At 32.1% G+C, this 16,701-nt stretch overlaps 1 protein-coding gene and 1 long non-coding RNA gene across 10 annotated transcripts in view; both read left to right on the forward strand.

The window, feature by feature from the left end:
- Positions 1–16,701, forward strand: part of LOC143076721 (protein MON2 homolog) — a 293,055-nt gene that overhangs the window by 135,254 nt on the left and 141,100 nt on the right. The window lies entirely within an intron of this gene.
- The window catches only part of LOC143076815 (uncharacterized), a 151,421-nt gene that overhangs the window by 43,881 nt on the left and 90,839 nt on the right, over positions 1–16,701 (forward strand). Inside the window, exons 7-8 of the long non-coding RNA XR_012978795.1 lie at positions 13,291–13,421; positions 15,500–15,590. This is a non-coding gene — a long non-coding RNA (uncharacterized LOC143076815). The remainder of the gene's footprint in view (positions 1–13,290; positions 13,422–15,499; positions 15,591–16,701) is intronic.

Here is a 16,701-nt window from a genome sequence, read left to right on the forward strand (position 1 = left end):
TCTAACTTTCTTGTCAATCAATAAATCACCACCAGAGGTCAGACACCTCTTCTCTTTCAAGAATCTGAACGAATTTATTGCCTGTCCCAAAAGTTCATTTCAAATTTTAAGATTTTATTTGATAATGATTTTTTTTATCAAATTATGTTTCATTAATTTTCATTTTGTTCTTTAGGAGCAAATACCAAAACAATAAAAACAGGTTTATTTGTTATTTGAGATAGATTGCTAATGAGTTATTTGGAGAATAGGGGTTTAAGATGGTTTAAGAATAGAATGAAACAGCATCTCAAGAATGTTTTATTTTTTATAACTGATGAGAGTGTAAAACGTATATAAGAGTTAAGCGATCAGATTATGTGAGTGAGTGTGAAAATAACTCTTTAAGAACTCAGCTAATCAGACTTGATGACAATAACACTGAGGCTTTTTTTAGCATTTTAAAAATCATTTGCCTATATATAATAACCTTACATATAAGATTGATAACACAAATTGAATTTGAAACATTGTTTAGAATTTCAATAAAAAATTAGAAAGTCTTGCCAATATAACTACCAAAGGTACCAGGCTTATAATTTAATATGTAAGACTCATCAGTGACACTCAGATCAAAATAGTTATAAAGCCAAACAATTACAAAGTTGAAGAGCACTGAGGACCCCAAATTTCAAAATGTTGTACAAAATAAGGCTGTGGTAATCAGAATTGACAACAAAACATAATGAAAGGAAAACAAGTGACCTTCACATTTTACATGAAATGAAGCCTAGCTCTTCTTGCTACAAATGTGATCATCACTTGCCTTCATTTTGTATGAATTTAAAACAAGAGGCTCTCAAGAGCCTGAATCGCTCACATGGTAAACAATGCCTTCGGCCATGTTTTTTGACGAAATAGAAAATAAAACACAACCTTTATTTTATACACCCTACTGATCATTCAAATGAAGTTTGGTTGAATTTGGTTGAGTAGTTTTAGAGGAGAAGATTTTTTAAAGTTAGCAAATATGATGAACAAATTGTGAAAAATTGTCATTAAAGGACAATAACCCCTTAAGGGGTCAATTGACAATTTTGGTCATAGTAACTTATTTGTAGATCTTACTTTGCTGATCATTTTTGCTGTTTACAGTTTATCTTTATCTATAATAATATTCAAGATAATGACCAAAATCTGCAAAATTTCCTTAAAATTACCAATTAAGTGGCAGCAACCCAACAATGGGTTGTTTGATTCATCTGAAAATTACAGGGCTGATAGATCTTGACCTAATGAACATGTTTACCCCATGTCAGATTTGCTTTAAATGCTTTAGTTTTTAAGATATAAGCCAAAAACTGCATTTGACCCCTATGTTCTATTTTAAGTAACGGCGGCCATGTCTTTTGACGGATCAAAAATCGAAGCACAAACTTTGTGCAGGATAATCTATGGAACAATCATGCTAAGTTTTATCCAAATCCATTCAGTAGTTTCAGAGGAGAAGATGTTTGAAAAATTATTAACGACGACAGACGACGACGGACGCCAAGTGATGAGAAAAGCTCACATTTCCTTTTAGGAAAGGTGAGCTAAAAACTGCAAAATTTTCTTAAAATTACCAATTCAGGGGCAGCAACCTAGCAACGTGTTGTCCGATCCATCTGAATATTTCAGGGCAGATAGATTTTGACCTGATAAACAATTCAACCGCAGTCAGATTTGATCTTAATGCTTTGGTTTTTGACATTTTACCCCTATGTTCTACTTTTAGCCGTGGCAGCCATCTTGTTTGGATGGCCGGGTCACCAGACACATTTTTTAAACTAGATACCCAAAAGGTAATTGTGGCCAAGTTTGGATTAATTTGGCCCGGTAGTTTCAGAGGAGAAGATTTTTGTAAAAGATTACTAAGATTTACGAAAAATGGTTAAAAATTGACTATAAAGGGCAATAACTCCTAAAGGGGTCAACTGACCATTTCGGTCATGTTGACTTATTTGTAAATCTAACTTTGCTAAACATTATTGCTGTTTACAGTTTATCTCTATCTATAATAATATTCAAGATAATAACCAAAACAGCAAAATTTCCTTAAAATTACAAATTCAGGGACAGCAACCCAACAATGGGTTGTCCAATTCATCTGAAAATTTCAGGGCAGATAGATCTTGACCTGATAAACAATGTAACCCCATGTCAGATTTGCTCTAAATGCTTTGGTTTTTGAGTTATAAGCCAAAAACTGCATTTGACCCCTATGTTCTATATTTTGCCATGGCGGCCTTTTTGGTTGGTTGACCGGGTCACCGGGCACAATTTTCAAACTAGATACCCCAATGATGGTTGTGGCCAAGTTTAATTCAATTTGGCCCAGTAGTTTCAGAGGAGAAGATTTTTGTAAAAGATAACTAAGATTTATGAAAAATGGTTAAAAATTGACTATAAAGGGCAATAACTCCTAAAGGGGTCAACTGACCATTTCAGTCATGTTGACTTATTTTTAGGTCTTACTTTGCTGAACATTTTTGCTGTTTACAGTTTATCTTTACCTATAATAATATTCATGATAATAACCCAAAACAGCAAAATTTCCTTAAAATTTCCAATTCAGGGGCAGCAACCCAACAAGGGGTTGTCTGATTCATCTGAAAATTTCAGGGCAGATAGATCTTGACCTGATAATCAATTTTACATCATGTCAGATTTGCTCTAAATGCTTCGGTTTTTGAGTTATAAGCCAAAAACTGCATTTGACCCCTATGTTCTATTTTTAGCAATGGAGACCATGTTTGTTGATAGATCAAAACTTCGGATACATTTTTTATGCCCACCTACGATAGTAGAGGGGCATTATGTTTTCTGGTCTGTGCCTCTGTTCGTCCGTCCGCTTCAGGTTAAAGTTTTTGGTCAAGGTAGTTTTTGAAGAAGTTGAAGTCCAATCAACTTGAAACTTAGTACACTTGTTCCCCATGATATGATCTTTCTAATTTTAATGCCAAATTATAGTTTTGACCCCAATTTCATGGTCCACTGAACATAGAAAATGATAGTGCGAAGTTCAGGTTAAAGTTTTTGGTCAAGGTAGTTTTTGATGAAGTTAAAGTTACATCAACTTGAAACTTAGTACACATGTTCCCTATGATATGATCTTTCTAATTTTAATTCCAAATTAAAGTTTTGACCCCAATTTCAAGGTCCACTGAACATAGAAAATGATAGTGCGAGTGGGGCATTCGTGTACTATGGACACATTCTTGTTGAAAATGAAAGTAAAGCTTTAAACACAAAAGTTTAGTATAAAATGTCTAGTCATATTAAAGCAGTATAATTTAAATGAAATCAATGTCATGTTGCAGAGATTTACATAATGAAGATGTTGATTTCAAAGTTGAAAACTCATAAAATGTTTATCAAATTTCAATAGTTATGATTCATGTATGTCATAGAATAATAATGTATTATTACATATTTCTATTAATTATTAATATTTTCAGTATATAATGTCAACTTTTTTTTTCAAATTTATGAAAAAAAAAAGAGTTTAAACATATTTGATGAACAATGTGTAAAAATAGTATTGTTTAAAACTAGGTAGGGAAGTGTAATGATTCTAAGATTAAGATGAAAGGGGTTGCTTTCATATAGAATAGAAAACAATTATAACTTCATGATGGGATATAACTTACAAAATTCATATATTGTACAGTCAAACAGAATTGGGGTTTCATCTTATAGATAGTTGGCTTCCTTATACATGTATAGCTTTTGAACCCATGGACATATTCTATTATGGTACCTATTTCTATGACATGATAGTCGACTCTTAATCAAAAAGTAGCAATATGTATAATCTTCAAATTATTCTCTGAAAATATTAAACATATCTGACTTAAGATTTCTTATATGGTCTTTATAAAGACAAATTCAGAGTTTCTGAAATTGTTTTAATTGCTGTTAATTGAAAATCTAATTCAGATCACGAAAGTTTTATTTAGCTTTAAATACTTTCATTTCAGATGGAATTAAAAAATCTAGTAAAATGGCCAGTTTTTTGTCTCGCCTGTATGCTGATGCCAATGACTTAATGGCAATGGCATTCATAAGCTAGCTTTTGTTAAAAATCCTTAAAATCACACTGCCTATGAAAACTTAATGGGATGGGGGTTCATTACATCTTGGAAAACTGTATATTGAAAAAACTTGGGGCTGATTTAGAGCTCGACATTTGTCTATTGTTGAAGACAGTATGTTGACCTGTGAATGTTTTGGTGTTTTTGCTGGTTGGTTGGTCTCTTATTGACCATTTACCTCACATCTGTTTTTCCTACTGTTTTTCATCATGTAAAGATCTTTATTCTTGTAAACCAAAAATGTACTAAAGTATAAAGACATGTGTAGGTGTTTTTGCTTTTTTTGAATTGTGTTTTTATTTCCGTATGTTGGTCAAAATTTCTTATGATTAACAGCTAGGGGACATATGTTTTGTATGAAAAGTTCTAATTAAGTATGAATCGTCATTTTTTAAAAGCCTTTGATAAATAAACTGTTCACTTATTAGTTTCTGTAGTGCCTGGGTAATTCTCATGAGATGAAATAAACGGATTTTTATGGTGTGATTTTTTATTTGGATTAAACTAAAGATGCCAGCAAAACAAGTTAATTCTTCTTAATGACATTTTATTTTTTTGCTTTTTTACTATTCTATTTGTTTACTATCCATGACTCAAAAAAAGAGGTTAATTGCTATAATTGCCAATAAGACAACAATCCACCAGAGACCACATGACAAGGGTATCAACAACTACAGGTCACAGTACAGCCTTCAACAACCAATGGGATGAAGTATCTGGGGTTGGGACAGGCATATTACCAAATTAACATCAGAAATTTTGCTTTGTTGAATATCTATAACACAATTCTGCTTAGAAATAATGTTTTCACACAATTGGGTTACCAAATATGTGGTAAGCATCCAAGTCCTCATATTTCTCAATGAAAAGGAAGCTACTTGTTAGCTGGTTTATAGTGATATTTTTCTAACACAAGTACATGTTACTCAGTGGCGGATCCAGAGGGGGCGTAGAGGGCGTACGCCCCCCCCCCCCCCCACCTTTGCTTGGACTTTTTTTTTTTTAAATTTGTTAAAATGATTAATCAGACTAAGACTTCGTGAAATTTGCCGTTTCCCGTGTATTTTGTTTTTATGCCACAATTCTTAACTTTATATAACCATATCTTTCGCTCGTAGCTACTGTATACTATTGGTTATGTCAAAGTCATGTGATTCAAAACAGCGGAGTTAACCAGTGCGCCGAAAAAAACGTCATTCAGTCATTTTGAAATTCAGATTACTGGTAACACTTGCTTATGCTGAGGGTGACAAGTATGACACCTTCAAAACGACACAGGATTGAGCAAGAACGTACAGACTTCTATTTCATAATTCCACCAAACAGAAAGTAATATTCTATTAACTCTCATGAAAGTTCCACAGCAATGTTATTTATCTACGAAAACATGTTTAAGCCCAAACGCCCAGCCTATTGATAACATAGCTTAATAATGATCCCCAGTCAGTAAGCTCTAGATATATTGAAAGTCTAAGGTACAGACTATTTGATCTGAGAAGTTTGAGAGAAAAAAATCTTACCCAGATTTTTGTCTTAATCAAAAATTCTGGTCGTATATATCTGGATTGTAAACAATAAGTTTGTCCACTCATTTGCTATTAGAAACAAAAATTTCAAACATAATTAGTTAGCATAAAATGAACATGATGAATAATAAACGGGTGTTATTTTTTGGTGCGGGGGTTTGCATGTAAATCCCATATCTGACCGGAATTTTTGTTACGCCGAAATGATGTATTGAATACTTTTTCAAGGCCCCGGCTGCAACCTGCCTACTGGGTGTGACCATTATGTCTCCATTTGTCGACCGTCATTCATAAATTTGTTGTCCTTTCAGACTCATTCGTAGACTTTGGTTAATTTGTAACCCTCACTTTCCTTGTTGGCTGAAACATTTCAACCAAACATTTGGACAAAAATGGTTTGTTTGTTTTTAACTCGTGTTTGTCGTATTGTAAATTTCATCGATAGCCCGGCCACAAAAAATGTGAGGTTATACAAATTAAACAAACGAGAATTGTCCATGTCCGTTTTTTACTGACAACTCCCACATCAAATATATTAGTACATAGCTTTCGATCTATCCAATCATTTTATGATAAACATTTAATGGGGAGAATACGGCATCAAAAATGTCCGACCCTTACACTTTACAGCAACTATGAAATATACATGCTCAACTTTAGGAACCGTGTGAAAAGTTCATTGTACACTTATTTTACGTTTTTTAGCCTAAAAAAGGTCCCAAAAATTTTTATAATTTACTCCGCCCCCTTTTCCAAAATCCTGGATCCGCCCCTGTTACTTACAAAAGTAGGTTAATATAGCATTTGTTTTCTGATGCTGCAAAAGTTTAACAACCTACCAAATTTGTGCCTACGTCATTTAGACTAGCTTTCATTTTTGGATTACGCAATAACAGATATTTTATTTTGCACATGCAAATCAATTTCAATTAGTATCAATTCATATTTATTCAAATGAACCAATGTTATATTCAGTTCCCAAGAACCTGCTTTAAATATGTGCAAAATTTCAGGAATTACTCAATTATAATTCACATGAAGCAAACTGAACCAAGAAAGAAACTACCTTTATTCTAGAGTATATATTATTCATTTCTGGTATTTCACAGATAATTAACCCAAAGAAATTGGAACCAAAAGTATTTGGACATGGGCATGTAGAACACTCTTTTTAAGAATTAAAAAAATAAATTGCTCAAATGCTGACATCTTTGGTATTCTCTATAGGAGCTTGAAGAGTTGATCAACAGTTCACACATTCTTCATGGTAATAGATAATCTTTGTCCACTTGATATATTGTGACAGTTTGACCATTATGTGTGTTTGCATATGTCAAATACAGACATAAGACAACATCTAAACTTTGCATTACTAGTTGTAAGGCAAATGTCAAATTTTTGATTTATCAACTTAGAATGAAATTCAAAACAGTGTAGCTGTGGCCATTGATTGACACATTAAATTCATCCATTGACTGGGACAATTTACGTGAACGTTTGTCTGTAACGACCACTGTTCACGACGTACCTACGATAGACATTTAAACTGTGGGGTCACCAAAGGTTTCTTAACGCCTTTAATTATAAAGTATAAAGATATATATATATATATATATATATAAAATAATTCGAAAAATTAATCAGGAATAACCTTTATGTTTTGATTTATATAATATATATAAATTAAAACATCGTGTTATTTCTGATTAATGATATGTGTTGAGAACCTTTGGTGACCCCATAGTTTAAGTGTCTTTAAAAAGTACATAGTGAGCAGTGGTCGTTACATACAAAGGTTCACCTAAATTTTCCCAGTCAATGAATGAATTTAATGTGTCAATCAATGGCCACAGCTACACTGTTTTGAATTTCATTCTATTCAAGATTTCCTTTCATGCTTCAAAAGCTAATTTGCTGTTATACTAACAATAATGAAAGTGATTCTGATGCAGTTCTTAGTTGAAGGTTGCTGCTTAGTAACTCTGAGAAGAAGAGAGTTTATATTTTGCTGGTGTACAGTTTGTGGATAGCAAAAATAGCTGTCAAAAATTGGTTTTATTGCTCTACAAAAAGCAGTTACTGAATACATAACAAAATAACAGTTTGTCAGTATAATAGAATGGAAAGAGAGAATGTGTTCATGGGACAAAAATTATGCCCCTGCTTGCATATAAATGGTACAATTGTTATTTTGTAACTGGAGTGGACAATCTTGGATTGCGACATAGATCAGATGAAAACTTACTCCCGAAAACCTATATTTTCAGACATATTCCAGATACCATTAACACAAGTGTGAGTGTCCATAATGGCAAGATAGGTAAAATTTGATAAAAGTGAGTAGGCGAGGGTATAAACTGTTTTGTAGTTGGGATCTATTTCTTATTATCAATATACATGTATCATTCTTTTGATAAATATATTTTACTTTATTGAAAAGCTTTTTACTCTCATATGGGCCAATGGCTTAAAACATATATATTTTAGATTCACTGATTTATTACCTTTAGAAAAATGGAAGTAAATTTCATTTCGTTTTTTTATTTAAAATTGTGTATCTTTTAGTTTGAATGTAAAAGAAAATAGGGGGAGGGGATGAAATAGATCTCTGCACACATCACACATTTATTTATTGCTGCAACATTATTTTTATTTCTGAATGTGTATATCAGTATAGTAAGGAAGTAAATACCCTTATTACAAATAAACTTTAACCAACCATAACATGAGATGAAAGGACAATTAATAGTACTATTACTATTGTTTATTGTATTTTTTTGTAAATTGAATGTGGTAATTTAATGTGCAGTAGTATCGACCATGCAATTAATTGATGATTGTATCTGTTTGTTCAGTGTCTGGTCAAGCCAAGTAGATGATGGGAGAGAGAAAGTTGTCTTGTCAAGAAGCTTGTATCTTGTAATGACTACAGATTGATTGTTCAATCAAATAACTTCATAATATATCAGTTCCTTAATAGAATTCAGACAATGTCCTGTTCATTGTAAATTCTTTTCTGATGGGTTAACTAAACTTAGTTCTGTTAACTTAGTGACAAAAATATGTATACTTATGAAATTATCCTTCAAAGTTGCTCATAAAATCAAATTTACCCAATCTGATACCACTTGCAATTGGTAAGTGTGTAAGAGTAGTACATGTTAAAAAAAAATCTGGAAATAAGGGACTGTTTGTTTTATAAAGTGAATTTAAAAAATTTTCCAAATCAATTATTTGGGAAGTGTAGTATACCTCATTAAAGCTTCTTTTATTTGAAACCCAGTAGATTTATTTCAGTTACAATTAGGCTACTTGGTTCTAAACCTTATTATTTAATGTTATTTTTTTGTGATCAGCTCAGTCAGAGCTCAGTGGGGAAACTGAGATAACACTTTTTCTCATCAGAGGCAAATTTGATTTATCTTTTTGCATAATTTATTTATCGACATGGTAATAACATATACAAAATCAATTTGTGTATCAAATTTAATCGAGTTTTCTTTTAAAAAAGATTGATTTTGCCTTGAGATTGGGTATGTAGTGGCTACATTTGAAATAATCAAACATGATACATATCCTTTAAATGAATATTACATTTTATTTATGAATTATTGAGCATTCTATCCAGAGCTACTTTAGTAAATAATAATTCTATTATGATAAAACATTTCAAGAACAAAATCGTTAACAGAAATTTTTCTGTAATTTCAATAGCAATATTACATTACAAATATTAGCCAATTTGTATTTTCACTCAATTGCCATCTGTAAATTGAGACATGAATGTTGCAATACAAAAGGGAAAAAAATTGTAAAATTTCTTGGATGTACACATGTTTAAAGCTTAGACTGCTTACAAAGAAGCAATTGACTTGGGGGATCCAAGTGGAGCAACATGAATAGTGCTTCGTGGGGAGCAGGATTCTGCTTACCCTTCATTAATTTTCTGTGTAGTGCTGGACTTGTTTCTTTGTTTTTGCCAAGATATTGTCAATTTCACCTAGAATTGTGAATTTAGTATGTCCTTTTGGTAAATTCAACCTTTTTAGATTGCCTTTGGGTTGAAGTCAAGTTCTTGTTTTAGATTGCCTTTGGGTTTAGGTCAAGTTCTTGTTTAAAGGTCTTATGTCTGTTCTTGATCAATCAAACTTTTAAGGTATTAGAAATATCTGCAGGATTTTTTTTTTGACTAAATACCATTGGTTTCACATTTCTCATGAACAATATAATAGCAAATTAGATAAATCCGTACAACACAGAAGTTGTGGCAGTGCATGGGTATATTTAGGATAAGAAAAGATCCTTCTGTTTGCAATTAGTTATCAAAGGTACTAGGATTATAATTCAGTACACCAGACTTGCGATTCGTCTATATAAGACTCATCTGAGTGATTCTCATATCAAAATAGTTATAAAGCCAAACAAGTACAAAGTTGAGTAATAGTTGTGCTCCACTCAAGATACTTTATATGAAGATATTTAACATGACTTGCTGAATATTTTGAACTAATGAGAATCAGGAAATTTTGTAACTTGTGATCTAACAGAGATAAAATTTGTTTCAATGTTTTTTCTATCTTTTGTAACCCCCTTGCCAATGGTTTTGTTCTTATCAAACCTACTAGCACAGTGAGTATGATTTATCTAGCATTCATAGCTCCTGAAAATAATCTTTATTATGTGAACATTTAACAACATGTGGTTTTAACTTTTGTTATCTACTTGACATAAATTGTATTAAAGAACCAGCCAAGGAAAAAAAGATGTTTCAATTATGTGCAGTATGAACAAATATTTCAATTCATATCAGAGGACAAAATTTGAGGGCAAGCCTTCCAAAAAATACCTCTCAACTCTTTATGTTCCTAATGCTACAAGTTTGACTTTAAGGCAAATGACAATATCTTGCTTTGAAACAACAGTTTAATGTCTGTTCAAAGAAAGTTAGCATCTTCTAGTGTTTATATATTCATTTATACTAAAGCCAGCTTTTGACTGGAAACAATTCTTGTATATACTAGTTTGTTTGTGTTTTACATTACATTTGAAACTAACTAATTGTTTTTTAACTAGGCAATTGACATATGGAAATTGACAGGTTAATTAGTCATGGTATTAGGAAATAGAATTAGGACATATTATACTAAGTAGATATTTTAATATTTTATGTCTAATTACTAGAGAAATTTTAAACTGCTATTAAGGAGAGGAACATAAATTTTACACTGTATTGTATTTCATTTGTGCAATGTCATTCTCCTGTAATTTTGCAATATTTTGTTTGGATATTATTCCAAGAAACAAAAAGCTTGTCAGAATTTACCTTTATTTTTCTTATAGTTGAATTATTCTGTTACTTGTCCATCAATAAATAATTTTGGTTAGACAAAATAATTTGCTCCTTCCCCTTTACAGGTTAGTCAGTAAAAAGTCAACATCTGTTGCAGTTTTATTGATGTTGTTTGCACAAACCTTTCTTTCATTCATTCATTTGAATAAATGTTAAAACAGGTATTCTGATTTAGGATTGAAAAATATATATGCTGTCTGCTGCCAGAAATATTTGGTATGTCACTTCAACCTAGGTTATAATGCCACTTTAGCCTAGGTATGTCACTTCAACCTAGGTATGTCACTTCAACTTAGGTATGTCACTTCAGACTATAAGGTATGTCACTTCAACCTAGGTATGTCACTTAAGCCTAGGTATGTCTCTTCAACCTAGGTATGTGACTTCAGACTAGATAAGATACTTCAGCCTAGGTATGTCACTTTAGCCTAGTTATGTCACTTCAGCCTAGGTATGTCACTTCAACCTAGGTATGTCGCTTTAGCCTAGGAATGTCACTTCAACCTAGTTGTGTCACTTCAGCCTAGGTATGTCACTTTAGCCGAGGTATGTCACTTTAGCCTAGGTATGTCACTTCAACCTAGGCATGTCACTTCAGACTTGGTATGTCACTTTAGTCTAGATATGTCACTTCAGACTAGGTATGTCATGACAGCCTATGTATATCATGTCAGTCTAGATATGTCATTTCAGTTTAGGTATGTCACTTCAGACTAGGTATGTCACTTCAGCCTAGGTATGTCACTTTAGCCTAGGTATGTCACTTCAGCCTAGGTATGTCACTTTAGCCTAGGTATGTCACTTTAGCCTAGGTATGTCACTTCAGACTAAGTATGTCATGACAGCCTATGTATATCATGTCAGCCTAGATATGTCATGTCAGTCTAGATATGTCATGTCAGTTTAGGTATGTCATGTCAACCGAGGTAAATTATATCAGCCTATGCATGTCATGAAAGCCTTGGTATGTTATGATAGCCTAGATATGTCATGTCAGCCTAGGTATGTCATGAAAGCCTAGGTATATCACTTTAGCCTAGGTATGTCATATCAAATTAAGTATGTCAGGTCTTTCCACCATCATGTCATCTGTCAATTATAAAATATTACTTCTCTAAATTTGGAAACTTGGAAAAAAAGTCAGTGAAAGGATGATAAAAGAACTTGTCAAGATTTTTCAACATGATCAGGAAATAGTCAGTGAAGTTTCAGCAGACAAATTGATTTAAATCTACATTTGCAATCTGTATATAGACAATATTTACAGACAAGATATTCGAAAATGAGTTATCATGCTGAGTCAAGTCAGATGATTAAATTAATTAAAAAAGTCAATGAGGCTTCTACATTTTACTAATGTATTGTCTTGGCCTACTTAGAGAATTGTACTGAATAGGAGTGAATTCTCAGGTGTGTATTCAGCAATTTACAAAACAATAAAAATCTAGATATAGAACTTAAGATTAAACAAATGATGTTTTTAATCTTGTTTAGATTTAGTTGCGATAGAGCCCCAGTTGTGAAACCAACCTTCAATATGATAAAATACTTGACCATTTTTAGTCTGATACACTATACAATTTCAAGGTCATAGGGGGAAGTTTTGGATTATCTGGTAGAATTATATGGAGAAACAGTCATTCAAGTTTTGTGGGACAATTCTATTCTTGTTGTTCTGTTTAATAAACTTTTCAACATAGTTTTGTTGTGAATGTAGTTCACATGCACTTCCTTATCCTACAATAAATCTATTAAGCCTTGAAAATGTGTTAAGCGGTCAATTATTCTATATTCTGCATCTTTAGAGATGCTGTTAAAAGTACATTGTACTAGCTGTTATCTTTACAGATGTCCAAATATCACGACACAGGTTGCTATCACAATGTCATATCTTAATTTTAAGTAAAGTTTTGAAATATTCATTACAGATAATCTTAATAGGGTTGCACAGCTTTTTTAATCAACACCTCTTACTATGCAACAACATTAATTGCTTATTTAAGCCAAAAATATGCTATTTGTTTGATAAATACTTGAGGATACTTCTATTTGTGTTGCTCTGTTTAAAAGCTCTTCTGTTTAGAACAAATTTTATAATGAATCTTGTTTACATGTACTTCTATCTGATACATATATATCTATTTACATTGGAAAATTTGTTTATGGCAATTTTTTGCCTTTGCATTTTAAGAATTGTTTACAGTACATGTACTTTTAGCTTTACAAAATATCATGAAACATGTTGATATCAAAATGTCCTATCTTTATTCTAATTAAACTTTTAAAATATTCATTACAGATCAAACATGAAAGGATAATGCACAGCTTTTACCTTGCACCTCTAGATACCATGCAACAACATTGATTTCTTCTACATGTGTAGGCCAAAAATATGTATTTGTAAGAACACAGCTTGAAACAAAAATGGAGGTAAGAGACTGAACTTGCCTAGTTAATTGCACAATATCTATAGTGGATGTTCAATTCAAATAAATGCTAAAAAAAATGATCTTTTGCATACAAATAGGAACCATGTGAGGGAAGCAAAAGATCTGATAAGTAAACTCTGTTTTTGCACATTGAAAGTGTACACCCTGCAAGTAGGTATGGCTTAAAGAATTGCAGATTTTGTTTATTTAAAAAATAAATTGATGCTATATATTGTAAATACAAATGATTGATAGAAATATATAACAATAGATCCTATGAAATAGAGGTTTTTATAATTGTTGAAATTTGATAAATGTATTAAAAGCTACCTACTTTGAAATCCAAATCTTTATGGAAAATGTGATGGTCCTATGCTTTCATACCTGCCAACTTTTCAAAATGCCCATGGGGGTTTTACGTGAAAGATGGTTCTTATAGTCCTACAAAACCTTCAAAGGGGCCTTCAAATATATTCTAATGTGGTTTTTTGGTTTCTGTGTGCTTTAACAAACTCATAGCCATTGTTAAATTAATTGCTTTCTTTAAAATAGTGGACAAAATTGCTCTTACAAAATTTCCACTATGGAGCGTCCATGGGGGAAATTCCCCGCAGAAATACATACAAATGTCTTCTTTTAGTGTACCACTGAATGGAATGAAACCAAATGTAGCATGAATGTTCCTAATGAGATGCTGACCAAGTGTTGTTATTATGTTGCCGATCCAAGATCCAAGATGGCCGCCAGTATGGGGGGGGGGGGGGGGGGAATGGGAATACATACAATTTCTTCTTTTAGAGAAACACTGAATGGAATGAAACCAAACATAGGGTATTTGTTCCTTATGAGATGCTGACCAAATGTTGTTACTTCGTAGCCAATCCATCATCCAAGATGGCCACCAGCGGGGGCTTAGTTTAACATAGGACCCTATGGGAAATGCATACAAAAGTCTTCTTCTAGAGAACCACTGAATTGAATGAAATCAAACATAGCATGAATGTTCCTTTCCTTATGAGGTTCTGGCCAAGTGTTGTTACTTTGTAGCCAAATTTTATCTTTTTTTATATGATTTCAAAAACCCAAGTAGAGTAAGGTGAGCGATACAATACAGGCTCTTGAGAGCCTCTAGTAATTTACTCTCTTAGTTTCCAAAATTTTGTTTTGTGTAAATATGTTGTTTTTTTTTTTAGAGCAATATAAAACTCAAAACAGGTTAATTGAAATAATTAAGAGCCCCCTTACCAGTAAAACATACATTGATTACTATGCAGGGAAAAAAATGTAGGACAAAATATATTGAGCTTGCACCAAATTACCTATGTTCCCTAATTTTGTGTAGATTTATTTAAAAAAAGACAAATTAAAAAGAAATTATAAAAAAACTTTAAAAAAAAAATGATAATTTCTAAAATTCAATGACTTTACTTTTGATTAAAAAAATGCAACTAACTTATACTGCTTTATTTGTGGTAACGATAACCAAGGGTCTTGTAAAGCCACTGACATAGACAAGCTAAGTCAGTTTACAGTCCAACTATTTTTGAACTTTAAAACTTTCTGTTGTCATCACATTCTTCCAATGTCTGTTAGACTTAGACAATTTATATTTTCAATATAATTCTAAGAGACTCTAGTTTTGGTATACATATATCAGTGCATTGATGGTCAGTTGGGAAATACTCCATATATTTGAAAAGAATAGACTACAAATGCATACAATTATTCATGTAAACATATTACAAACATTCTCTAATTGGAGTGTCTTTAATGGCACCAAAAAGACATAAAACTATCAGTGTAAATAAAAGTTCAACCATTGTTGACATTTCCCCAAAAGTACATTTTACCAGTAAAAGGAATATGACAAAAACAACTGCAAACTTAATAATAGCTAGCTGCACTTTTAACAATGTATGGTTTAACTTGAACAAATAAACTGTTTTAAGTTGCATTTCATTGTCAATAAAGACAACTTCAGACATATAGAAGTTACATTAAAGCATTATTAAATCTGAACTTATTAGACTAAACTTTAGTATGCTGATTTGTGAAAATTACTTTTATTTTCATTTTCAGACCAAACGATCAATAACAATGAAGCAAGAGAGAAATGTGTTGATTTCATGACTGGCATCCTTGATTTCAATAACATTAAGGGATTACGAAGGTAAATGGACAATTTAGACATTTGTATTAAAACATTCATGGTGAGAATTAACACAGATTTGTATTGGCTTGTAAAATATCATCTTGTTGACAAAGCAAATTGATCTAGTATAGTATTTATTTGTAGAAAATGGATGGTGAGTTTACTAGCTTGAGCAATTAAATAGAAAGAAGGCAAAAAGAGAAACTTGTCATGAGTGTGGGTTAATGATAATCTGTGTTTATAGCTCCTAATATTACTAGCAGGGGTAATATAGTGTTTAGCATGTCTGTCGATGCGGAAATGATTTCAGCCAAATTGATGTCTATTTTTACTCTATCAGTGGACTGGAGTTTTATATTCTCAATTACACCTTATGTAAGAATCCTAGGTTTTGATTGGCTGGTAGCCATTGTATTTTTCACCAATTTACTGTTATCAAATGAATATCGTTTATTTTTTAACGCAGCTGGGGTATATGCAAAAAGGATATACCTTTTTTACCCTCACTGCCGTGATATTTGCCAAAAAATACTCTATCTGACTGGACGCTTGTAACGTTACGATCATCAATGCATTTTTGAACTTTAACATTCAGTGTAATTAAACAGATATAGCATGTTCATCAGGAGTATTTGGGAAAAATACCAGTCTTGCAAATGAATTTCCTTCGCCTTTCGGCTCATGAAATTTAACATTCTCTTGACTGGTATTTTTCGCAAATACCCCTCCTTAACATGATATATCTGTTCAGTATTTGGTTCCTGAATTTACTAGGATGAGAGCATAAATAAGAGGTTTCACATTTATCATGTTTATAAATATATTGAAATCTACAATTTAGTTCAGTCATGATTCAAAATTGATAGGGTATCTTCTGTATGGTCATCGAAGTATTGAAACAAGTCTTATATTGTCTCTTTATATAGTTTATAGCAAGAAGTTGAAATGGGACTTGTATCAGAATGTCTGCATTTGCAAGCATTTGTAAATAAATCTCGAGTCTTTTAAAAAGATTCTTTGGTTCATATATGGGTAGATGTTAGGTTAGCCTTGGTCTTTGAAAAAGTACAAGTAAAGCTGTTAAAAAAATGATTATTGATGGTTTGAGAGTTTTGGTATGTCCGTCGCT

This window comes from Mytilus galloprovincialis, chromosome 1 (genome assembly GCF_965363235.1).
Source record: "Mytilus galloprovincialis chromosome 1, xbMytGall1.hap1.1, whole genome shotgun sequence".
In the NCBI taxonomy this organism is placed as follows: Eukaryota; Metazoa; Mollusca; class Bivalvia; order Mytilida; family Mytilidae; genus Mytilus; species Mytilus galloprovincialis.